Genomic DNA, 12,507 nt, shown 5'->3' on the forward strand with positions numbered 1-12,507 from the left:
GAGCTAGTATCTCCCCATAGTCAGATGAGTCGATAGATATACGGATCATGTTGACCATGGCCTTGTAGTCAGATGCAGTAGGCAACGAGCAATAGTGGCTTAGATGATCCCTATCCACATGAAAGCCAGCTGAAATATAGGCACCTGGTTGAGTTTCACTGGTAAGGTCAAATTTGAAAGGGCCAACTTTAGTCTGAGACAGCGGAGTGGGTGATTTAAGGAGTTTCACAATATGTCCGAGCTCTCGAGTCGTTAAGGAAACACACGGACATAAATAACCAGAACCAATATGCTTTGCGCAAGACCTTCGCAACGCTACCTAGGTAGGTCCGCGAGTGACCTTTTACTAAATCCCCTTCGTAGATAGAGTTTCAAACACATTCCGCAATATCTCCAGGAGCGATTCTGAAGCCGAACAAGTAGTTAGTTTCGTGCCGCCTTATGACTACTCACACATAGTAGAGTGAGGTAGAAGCGTGCAAGTCGTGGGTATTCAAATTCTTTTTCTTTTAAAATGGCACCGAAGAGGTCGAATAAGCGTTTACAGCTGAGAGACAGACATCCCTTATCGACTAGAGGGAGGTGTTCGTAGATATTATATAGCACGCTCTCTTGCAGAGAAAGTATCTTAGGACCTTTTCCTATAGATGAGAGGGGGAATGTTTTTTTGCAGAAACCCCAGGCTCGCTGTATTCCTCTCCATATCCGTTGCTTCTCATATTGGTTGTTCTAAGAAGCGACAGCTAGTATCCAACTGTGTCCCCGGTATGCAGTCTTTTTTCCACCTCCTAATAGACAACGTAATCCCTCATCGTTATCAGGATGACTCTGGTCAAGTCGAGGTAGTATGCCAGGCAACTTTTGATGTGGCTCATCTTTGAATCCCAGTCCAGTAATGAATGATATTGGTTTCCAGGTTGAGTGCAGTATATGTGCAAAGCTTATAAAAGCTGAACGGGGATACTTCGTCGAGGGAGGAGTTTGACAACCAAGGTCTAATGACCATGACGTTACATTTACAATGTTTTATCACCTCAAGTTCCTCGAACGGGTTAAGTGGCAAGCTTAACTCACTATAGAAACCTTTATCACCACGGTACAGGTAGAATTATTGATAAATAGGTCGCCAGGACATCTCATTCCAAAGAAAGGAAGAGTTGCAATGGATAATAATAATACAGCTTACCAGAACAAACAAGAAACAACATTCACAGGAAACATCCATATGTAAGAATACAACAGGGAGAAAAACAAAACAAAAGAAACCTAAACCAGACCAGACCAGACTAGACCAGACCAAAACACATCCAAGCGAATGTTCTCACTGATAGAGACAGACTACAGAGAAAAGGTAGTGTGCTCTGGAAAATAGATAGATGCGTGAAGAAGAGAAGAAACTATCTACAGGTGAGCTAGCTAAAGTGTGAGGGAGCATGTGAGGAGGTCACGTGACCTCTAACACCCCCCACGACAGAACACATAACTATCTGACCTACATAGTTAAAAACCACTCTTCTCCTAATGAAAAAACCAGATATAAATTAGTAAAAACAAATGCTTTCAAACCACAGATTTAACCCCCATTTTTGTATATAAACCGAAATCAAAAATCCTTCCGGTATTCATAGAGACCAATCTAGGAAAGCTAGCGGCGAAACATGATTTTGGTAAGGGGTTTGGTTATCCTATCGGCCGCTATCTGCGCTATTAGAATTTTTACGAAGCATACAGATCTAGCGGCGACTTCTTCGCGAAGCCGGTGAAAACGAATTGCAATATGCTTTGTTACTACGTGAAACTCGGGATTTGAGGCTAAAGCAATTGCCCTATTGTTATCTACGTAAATCGGAATTGGCTTTTTCAAAAAACCTTTAATACCAATTTCAATAAGTAGTTGTGTGAGCTAGAGCGCTTCTTAAACGGTAAGTGCCTCGGCAATATATTCGCTCTCTATTATTGATAAAGCAACGTAGGGTTATTTCTTACTAGTCTAGGAAATTGGACCGCTAGCTATCTTAAAGATAAAACCGGATATAGATAGCCCTTTTTCGCTATATAGACTAGCCTAGTCTATATCACAAAATCCGTAGAGAGTAGAATTAGTGTTAGACTCGGAGCCTACTAGGAAGAAAGAAATTGCCAGGTTTTTTAAGCTAGCGAGGTATCGAAACACCCTTTTTAAGGCTTAAAAATACATTTCTCTAGGGTTCTTCGTATATCTAGTAAGCTTGATTATCACAAATAAGATATCTAGCCTAGTTAACATTATTAGCTAAATCAAAGTGCCGATTTTTATCTAATATTCCTTTATCTACATTTTTGTAGCGGTCCTATCTTTAAAAGGGGTTAAAACCGCTCTCTTATCTATTAGGGTAGCGATAGTATTACATTTTTTAAGACTAAAGCGAGCGAGAATCTAGTTAATATAGTCGGACTAAGATAAATAAATCTCACCACTTTCTCTATAGTGCACGTTAATAGCTAGGTATCTCTCTAGGATCCCTTTATTAGAGATATCAAAATGCCTAGAAATAGTAGTTTTAAAATGCTCAATTGTATCTCCGGATAGAGATAGGACTAGTAGGTTATCAACGTACACTATAATATAGAGACCGTCCTTTATAAAAATTGAATGGTCTACTTGTATACGGTGGAATCCTATAGAAATCAGAACGTTATAAAGTAGCTAATACCACTCACGAGGACTCTATTTCAGTCTATAAATAGTTTTTTAAAGCAATCTAATAAATTGATTAGTAGGATAGTTATCTTACATACCCTCGGGAAGTTCAATTTCAATAGGTTCTTTCAGCTCTACGTAAAGGAACGTAGTTATAATATCGATATAGTGTAAGAGCTAGCGTTTAGCTATAGCAATAGTAGCAAAGATTTTGAACGACATTGGCTTAGTAACGATAGTGTAAAGATATACAGTTATCAGGTGTAAGGCCTATCAACCGGGTAAGATACGAATGGCGGGGAGAGGAATGAAAGTGTATTGTCTCTATGTGACAAGACTAACTCTTATCCCCAATCAGGGGGGCCCCGGGGGGCCCTAGGATTAAAAGAAAATCCCAGTGCGCTAAGAAGCAGGGTCGATCACCTAGCGAACCCCGCACGCATTGATTACGATACATACTACGTATATCCTGTCATTCCCTATTTTATGATTGAAAGGACCTTTATCCTTTACAATTATTCCCCCTCCTCTAGCGTAGGTGTCCCTACCTGCGGTTGGACGGAGACTGTTAAAGGAGACCGCTCTTCTTTGTCTAGGTAAACCCTTTCTAATATAGGTGTCTCTTCCTATAGTGAGCCCGAGGCTGTTAAAGGGAACGGTTTCTTTATCTAGGCTAGATACAAATCTCCCCTAACGCCCCGAGTCTCTCTCGTATCGGTAGTGATCCGGCACTATAGCTATAGCTCCTCTTACTAATATCGCTTATAAAATTATTCGGCCTCGTTACCTCTTCTATTTAGGTTATTTCCGTTATACACTAAGCACGTACGAGACGGATACGGATACACTATTTAACCTAGCTTACTACGAGTTTAATAAGAGAATCTCGGTCCTCTATAACTATTATAATAGCAAAAACGCTATTTACGAAATAGTGAGGACCTTATAATTTAGCTACGATACGGTACTAATTTATTATAGTTTCCTATCGGGATATTACGAGATATAAGGGATCTAGTATATATTTTAGATTAGGCGAGCTTTTTCTTTATAGACTTTATAGACTAGCCCGAAGAACTACGTCTCGATATCTTAGAGGCTAGTTATAATTTAGCCTCCGCTTTAGATAGTTCTCTTAGGGTATATTGTTCCTTTTATAGTCTCTTAGGGTCGAAGAAGGTCTAAAAGGTGAGTTACTACCCCGTTTCGTTCACGATTTGTTACTAATCCTTTATAAGGCTAGGCGTATAAGGTATACGCGTATTATTACCGAACGTCGGGCGGATACTATCCGTATAGATCTATAAGCGCTAATAGCGGCTAGGGGACGATATCGTCTTATCGGCCTTTATCCCGAAGACCCCGGGTATATAAGTTAGATAGTAGCGAAACGGCGGTTTACTAATATAGTTACTAACCGTATTAACTTCTAGATAGGTTAAGATACACCTATTCTAATAGAGGATTACCCGATAGAGCTTAACTTAACCGTTATATAGCAGTTTCTATAGTAGGAAGGTACCGATTTAGCGGTATCTCTAAGTTTTTTACCCGTTTAATAGAAATAGTAGGAGCGAGTCTACTTTAATCACGTCCTCGATTGTAGCTTCCTTTTTAGGATAATTTATCCTATTACGTAGGTAACTAGACTTATTTATCCTCCGCTCTTTATCTTTCTTTCTCTTCCTTTCTATCACCTTATCACTTCTATATCCACTTCGTGATAGTATTATTTCGGTTATATTTCGTATTAAGATTATTATAATACCTTTAGTCCCTAATTCTCCTTATAAGTTACGTAACCCTATTCTCCGGGTCCGAACCTAGTGCCTCACTTACTTACGCGTCTCTATTCGTGATTAGCGCGAAGGAGATCCTATAGCTCTTTAGCCCTTCTTAGTAAAATACTTCGCTACTATATATAATAGCAAAAATTGTTAATATTATAACAGTCTCTATAAGCCCTATAAAACGGTATATTATCACGCACGTTACTATCCCGTTTCGTGACCGTTTTAGACTAACGTTACCTAGGTCCCTAAGGGGATCGAAGGAAACCGAGTGGAGTTACTTATATATTTATCCTAGGCCGAACAATTTTAGTTAAATACTAAGGGAGGTTTTAGCCCTAGCGAGGAAGGCGCGTCTAAGTTCCTCCTTCCTTAGGACCTTATCGACGGTGTCGTAGTAAGTATACGACACTTAGTCGTGTCCTTTAATAGCTTTACTAAATCGTATCGCCGTACGTATTCGCTTACCGGTACTAAGCTATCCTAGGTAAGTTTCGCTTATAATTCGGGGTCGTTTTATTATTACTAATTTATATAGTTAACTAAGGATATATATACTAGGTAGGTGTCTTCTCGCTCTTCCTTAGTGGTCCCTAGCGACCTTTTTACCGATTTTACTTCTAACTAGGCTAAGTTTACTATAGAGGGTTCCTATTACCCCTATCTACACATCGCGGAGGAGTCGGCTAGGTCTTAGTACACTAGCGTCGTTACCTTCCGCTAAGATATATAAGACCTAGTCGGCTCCTCTAAGCTAGGGCCCGCGGTTAGTCCTTTCCTTAAATTATACCTAGAGGGTTTCCCCCTCGATCTATAGGTGTAGCGGTGGTTTATCGGTATCGTTTCGGAGAGGTTTTAGACCTAGATTTCTTTTATTTTACTTAGTGAATTTCTTTTATATCTCTCCGTTAGCTATAGGGTAAGATAGGGTCGATTTAAGATTATATATATATCGCTTCGCTATTAATATAGTATATAATCGGCTACTTCTAATCAATTTTATTTTCTCTAGGACCTTTTATATCTCGCGATAACTTTTAGTATATTCACTATTACACTCTCGGGTACCTATTAATTATATTCTAAGGGCTAGCTATACTATTTTATTAGATAGTGTAGTTCGTCTTCGAACCGCTAGTTATCCTTTATCTCCTCGACTTCCTATTCGTCGTTATCTACTAGCTCTAGTAAAGGTAATTGCTTAGGTTTACCCTTACGTTAATACTATAGTTATAGTAAAGATATAGGAAATACGTTATAAATCGCTACGTACTAGCTAGGGAGTAGTAGGCGATACGCTTACTTTCCGATATATTTAAGGATCCTAAAAGGTCCTATCTATCTTAGTGATAGCTTCTTTATCGTACCTTCTTTTAATTGTAGGTTTTTCGTCGAGAGGGCTATAAGGTCGTTCTTTTTAAATATTATCTTTTAGTAGCGTTTATTATAATAATTCGCCTATATCTTAGTGGCTTTTCGCTATACTTCCTATAGCTTTTCGCGGAGCTCTTAAAGCTTCTTAATTCGCGATACTACTACCGGTGCCTCTCTCTCTACGCTACCGTCCTCGGCGCGTATTTAGAAATTAGGATTATAGCCTAATAAGGCCTAGAAGGGTAAAATTCTAATTATTATATTAACTCTATTATTATATATAAATTCCGCTATATATAGGAGTGTAGGCTATATCTTCTATTACTCGTTAATAAAACACCGAAGGTAGTATTCGAGTGTCTAATTTATCCTCTCTATTTAACTATCGGTCTAGGGGTAAAACGCTATCGAATACCTCAATTTTATCTAGGATATATAATATAGTTTCGACTAAAATCTGCTTATAAAAACGGATCCCCGGTTAGATACGATACTATTTAGTAGGCTAAACCTTAGTTCGATATCGTGATAGAAAAGCTCGGCTAATTCCGAAGTATCTATCGTTATCGAAACTAGGAAGAAGAGGCACTATTTCGAGAAATAGTCTATAATCACTAGAATAGTATCTACTATCCTTCCTTTCTAGATCGATTAAGGTAACCCTATAATAAAGTCTATTAATAGTTCGATAAAGGGCCGGGATAGAATTAGTAGAGATTCGAGCTTACCGAAAGGACGATACCTTAGCGTTTAGGCGGTTTAATATATTATGTAGGATTTAATATATCTCTATATATCCGCCTATAGATTCACCTAGTGGTATTCTCTCCTTAGGAGTTCCTCGGTTCTTACTCTACTAAAGTGGCCTATAGTAGGGTTATCGTAATATAATTATATTAATTTTATATAGATACCCTCCTTTCCCGGTATATATAGACGTCCTCGGTACTATAGTAATCCTAAGGCGTCGACTAACTAGCCTTTACTACTAGGTTTCGAGATCGATACGTTACCTTTTCGGCGGTTCGTCTCTAGGTTATCCGATTAGAGTTTTCCCACTTATTCGAGAATATCTATAGTGTCCGTACTAATAGACTAGATTGCTACTATTATAGTATCTATAACGTTAAATAGAATATTTAATTCGTTATATAGTTCTCGCTATTTAGACTAGTTATCTATTTCTATACTCGCGCGATTTACTACTATCTCGGTAGTTACACTAGACCTAGGATCTCCCTATACGGTCTCTTAACTAAGTCTAAACTAGAATTCTAAGTTATATTTATCTAAATTATACTCGTGATCTACGTCTAGATCCTTAGCTTCTAAAATCCTTTAGATAGTTAGAGCCGTTTCCTCCTCGGCCTCTCTTAGGTCTAGGGGTTAATCGTCTACAATTCGGTTTTAAATCGGGATCGTTAATTCCTCTCCTATAATTACTTACTCGGAGTTAGGAATCCTAGAAAGCCCGTCTATAGGGTTTGTCTTTCTAGGCCTATACTTTATAATAAAGTTAAAAGGCGTGAGAAATATACACTAACGCGCCTATCGGCTATTAAGCTTTTACTACGTTATAAATATATATAGATTAGTATAATCTAATAGCACCTTAATAGGATACTTACTACTATCTAGATAGTGTCTCTAATATTAGAAGGAATAAACGATAGCGAATAGCTCCTAATCCGGTGTTGTATAGTTAAGTTCGGGCCCTAAGAACTTTCGGGACTAGAAAGCGATAGGATACTAACGCCCTTCTTTATTAGGTTAGGAAAGCACTCCTCCTATTCCTTAGTTCGACGTATCTATTTCTAATCTAATATATTTCTCTAAGTCGAAATAGCGTAATAGAGACGCCGACTAGAAAGCCCCTTTTAGGTTCCGAAACGCTACCGATTCGGTCTTATTTAGTGTCACTTAACCCGGTTTTTTCCTATTTTTACTCCCCTTTATTATAGATATAAGAGGTAGGGAAATCTAGGAATATCCTTTAATAAATCGATAGTAGAAATTACAAAATCCTAGAAAAACTTAGACGTTATAGTAGCTCTTTAGTTCTTACTATTCCTAGATCACGCGGATACGGCTCTAGTCTATTTTCACTCCCGAACTATCTACGATAAACCCTAGGAATTCGACCTCCTTCTAGTAGAATATACACTTCGAAGGCTTTATATATAGCTCTACCTTCCGTAGCCTTTCGAAAATCTAGCGAAGCGCTATCGAATAGGACTTATAGTCTTTAGTAAAAACTAGGATATTATCTAGATATACTATATAAATAACGTTAACTAGCCCTACTAGCGCTATATAGATATAACTTTAGAAAGTAGCCGGCGTATTAGATAGTCCGAATAGTATAACTATATATTCGAAATAGCTATATTAGGTTCGGAATACCGTTTTCTATTCGTTACCTTCTCGTAGTCGAATCCGGTAGTAAGCGTCTTTAACGTCGACCTTACTAAAGTATTTTACCCCGGAAAGTCGGTTAAGGATTTCTAATATAAGAGATAGAGGGTAGCGATTCTTAACCGAAACGCGGTTAAGTCCCCGGTAATCTATATATAAACGTAGTCCTCTATCTTTCTTTAGGACGAATAGGATTAGCGCTCCCGCTAGACTTTTCGACGGTCTAATCCGTCCCTTTTTGATATTATCTATAAGATAAGCCTATAGTTCTTTAAGCTCCGTTTATAAAAGGGGGTAAATCGGACCGTAAGGTAGAGTTTTACCTTCTTTAAGCTCGATAGTATAGTCGGAAGCTTTTATCCTCGGTAGTGTACCCGCTTTTTTATAGTCGAATATATCTCGATACTCCTCTAATTTAGGGGGGATTCGGTCTTAATTCTTTGCCGGTACGTCGGTGTCTTTGTCGGGTAGCTATACCTCCTCTAGTATCTTAATTAGGGCGTAAATAATAGCTACGTTCTTAGATTACTTTATAAACTTATAAGGTTTCTAAAGTTCGAACCCTTTAACTCCGAACTACTATTTATCGACACTAGGTCGTAGGATAACGTCGAATTTATTAATAAAGGTCCTTAATAAAAGGACGGGGCTTCCTTCTAGCCTCGAGTCCCTATCGATACCGATATAGGGTCGTTTTACTATCTTTTCGGTGCCTCGAGAATCTCTTATTATAAATAGTACCTAGAATACACTATAGGTACGGAGTCTATCTAGGGCGACGCCTTTTAGCGTTAGGGATAAGAAAGGTATAGCTAGTAATTTATTTTTAATAGTAAATTCCTTACTAACTATATTATATTCCGCGCCGGTGTCTAGATCTATATACGTTTCGCGACCGTCTCCTAAGGTGATCGGTATATAAAGGCGTACTATAGTCCCGATTAGCGGGTATTAAGCTAGGGTATCGGGAATTAATCTAGCTCCTCCACTTTTCCCTACTATCTAGTTTGATTTACTCTTAATACTTAGATTAGGGTTCCTCTCTATAGGCACTTATTTACCTAGTGATTCTTATCTTAATAGATAAAATAGGTACCTTCCGGTATCGAAACGGTACTATTTCCTTTCTTAGTAGTCTAGGAGTTTATATTAGGGTTTGTCGAATTTCGTGATCTTCTATCGGATCCCTATCCTCTAGCTCTACCTCTAAATTAGCTTCTTCCGCGAGGCTATCCTCTTCTATAACCTCTTAATATTTCGGTATAGGGGTGATTCGGTATCGAACTATAATAGTTTCCCCGTTTACGCTTATCGTATCGTTAGGGTAAGTAGTCTTTCTTTTTCTAATATATAAAGTGGATATAGTAAAGGATAGATACTAATTTTAATATCTCGTCTTAGTTTATAGGAAGTAATCCGTTACTATTTATAATTATAATATCTCGGAGGGGTTTCTATAGCTTTATAAAAAGCGTCTAGGCTTTTTACTCTTCGGTCTATTTCGGTAGGTAATTCTCTAGCGATTCGAGGTAGTTTTCGAAATTCCGAGGGTCTTAGTAAGGCCTTATTATCGCCTCTTAGAATAGGATAAGGATATCGGTGATAATATTATATAAATTTCGAAGTAATATTTTCGTCTATTCTCGGAAGGCCTCCTAGTTCGATACGTCTTCGGGGTACTTTCGTTTGTAAATCGCCCACTTACCTTTATATATAGTATAGAGGAAGTTAGTGGCTATAAGGACTTTCTAGGCTCCTAAGATATATTTCTTCGGGGCTCCTCTAAAGAGTGTATTAAGGTCGTTTAACTAGTCTTCTCTCTACTTAATACTAAAGTTCTCTTCGAACTTACCGATATCCCGCTTAATCTCTCCCTTCTAGCTTTACTCGCTCTCTATAGAGGAACCGCGATCGTTTCGAGGTCGTTTCGATAGTCCTACTAGTTCCTAGAGCTTTTTTTTATTTTCCGTAACCAATTTTTTAGCTATAAGGATTCGTTATTATAAAGCCGCTTTTGCTTTATACTCTATAGCCTAAAGCTCGAGTCTTCGGATCGTCTCGTTAACGAACCGGTGGTTTTCCTCGAGTGGTTTATCGTTCGGCTCGGGCGAGTTTCTTTAGGTTTAGGTCTCCCTTAGTTCCTCGCCTAGGGTAGACGTTAGTGATTCGCTACCGATCCGACTTAGATACTCGGGCGCTTCGGTGTTATTTCGTAAGCCGCTATAGGTAACTAGGGGAGCTATTATATCTTAGGCAGTTAAAGAAGAAGAGTTAGAATTGTAAAGATATACAGTTATTAGGTATAAGGCCTATTAACCGGGTAAGATACGAATAGCGGGGAGAGGAATGAAAGTGTATTATCTCTATATAATAAGACTAACTCTTGTCCCCAATCAGGGGGGCCCCGGGGGGCCCTAGGATTAAAAGAAAATCCTAGTGCGCTAAGAAGCAGGGTCGATCACCTGGCGAACCCCGCACGCATTGATTACGATATATGCTACGCATATCCTGTCATTCCCTGTTTCATGATTGAAAGGACCTTTATCCTTTACAGATAGCGTAAACCTTGTGAAAATCAAGGTCTTTCACTTACCGGAAACCGCGAGCTACTAAACGAGCTTTATAGGTCCCGTTATATTTAATTTTGAAGACCTAGCGAAGCGTGAGAGGTTTACGGCCTTTATCTCTTGCTTTCGAGCGAGAGACAACTCTCTAGGTCCTATTTTTATTATAGCGGGAGAGCTCTTTATATATAGCTACTAACTATTTGTCTTTTTCCGCATAAATTATTACTTCTTTCTATCTATTAGGTTTAAAACTAATATCCTACGGTTTCAATTTAGAAGGTGCGTACTACTCTTTAGAAGTAATAGCGGCAAAAAGCTTTATTAAGATATCTGGGGAGCTAGTAAGAAATTGCAATATATTAGTATTAAAGAAAGTCCTAGAAACGAGACTATTAAGATAGGCCTAGGAGGGCTTCTTTAGTCTAGTTAAACGTCTTAGGTCTATAGATATATTAATAGGGATAGACGAAGATAGTCTGTATATTATATCCCTAGCATTATTATTAGGAATCTAGTCTATAAAGGAATAGTCTTACCGAGAAGAAATCTATATAGTATCCTAACTAGTATAACTAGTAGTAGCTTCCTAAGAAGAAGACTATATCCCTAAACTACTATTTTATGCCTCTACTCTCGAACTAATACTACCCGCTATTTTAACCTAATTATCGTCGATCTCGAAGGTATCTAGATTTAGAAGTCGGTCTTCTATTTCCGAATAAATCGGGATCCCACGATTAGGATATTCACGAAGTAGAGCGGTATCGGATAAATCGAGGGGAGGACTCGCTAGTCTAAAGAGGTCTATATCGTCTATATCTTCGACCGTAGGAGGGGGTAGTGAAAGGGTTATAAAACGTTAAGGAATAGCCTAAATTTTAGTGCGAATAGGGTCTTTATTACGTAGAAACGGATCACTATAGTAGTCGTATTTATTAAGAAAATCAATTAGGATATAACGGTTAGAGAGAGATTAAACTATACTACCCTAACTAGCAATATTAAGATCGTAGGTAGGATTAGGAAGATCCTTTAGTGTTAGATTCTTATTAAAAATAATATTTCGAGAACGAATGATCTTCTTAGTGCGGATATTATATAATATATAGTTATCTCCTTTATTATAAGCAATAAACCGAGCTTCTTCTATATAAGGATCTAGCTTTATAGCTCGCTTCTCTTTAGGAATTAGGAACTAGCACTAGCACCTAAGGGCGCGTAGATTAGACAAATCTAGCTTCTTTCTATAGAGAGCTTTATATAGCGATATACTAATATAAGAGGTATAAAGTCTATTTATAGTGTAGTTCACACTACTAAAAAGATAACCCTAGAGGTATTTTAGAAGCTAGTACTTAGTTATAACCGCTATAAGGGGTTCTATAAGATAACGGTTTTTAATTTCGGTAACGCTATTTAGCTACTTTATATATAGGGGGGTAGGGTCCTATATAACACCGCGAGAAGAGAGATAGATAATAAGGGGTTTATATTTAGGAGTATTATCACTATACACCTTCTTCACTATAAAGGAGAATTGAGTCTTTAAATAGCCTTCTAGCTATATAAATTTCTCTATAACTTTAGCTCTAGATTTTAGTAAGAAGAGCTAGGTAAACCGGGTAGTATCGTTAGTGAAAGTGATAAAATAGTGCTCTCTACTATAAGATATAATTGAGAT

Source organism: Penicillium rubens (assembly GCF_028828025.1).
Source record: "Penicillium rubens strain IBT 27055 chromosome Unknown utg000004l_segment0_segment0, whole genome shotgun sequence".
NCBI lineage: Eukaryota > Fungi > Ascomycota > Eurotiomycetes > Eurotiales > Aspergillaceae > Penicillium > Penicillium rubens.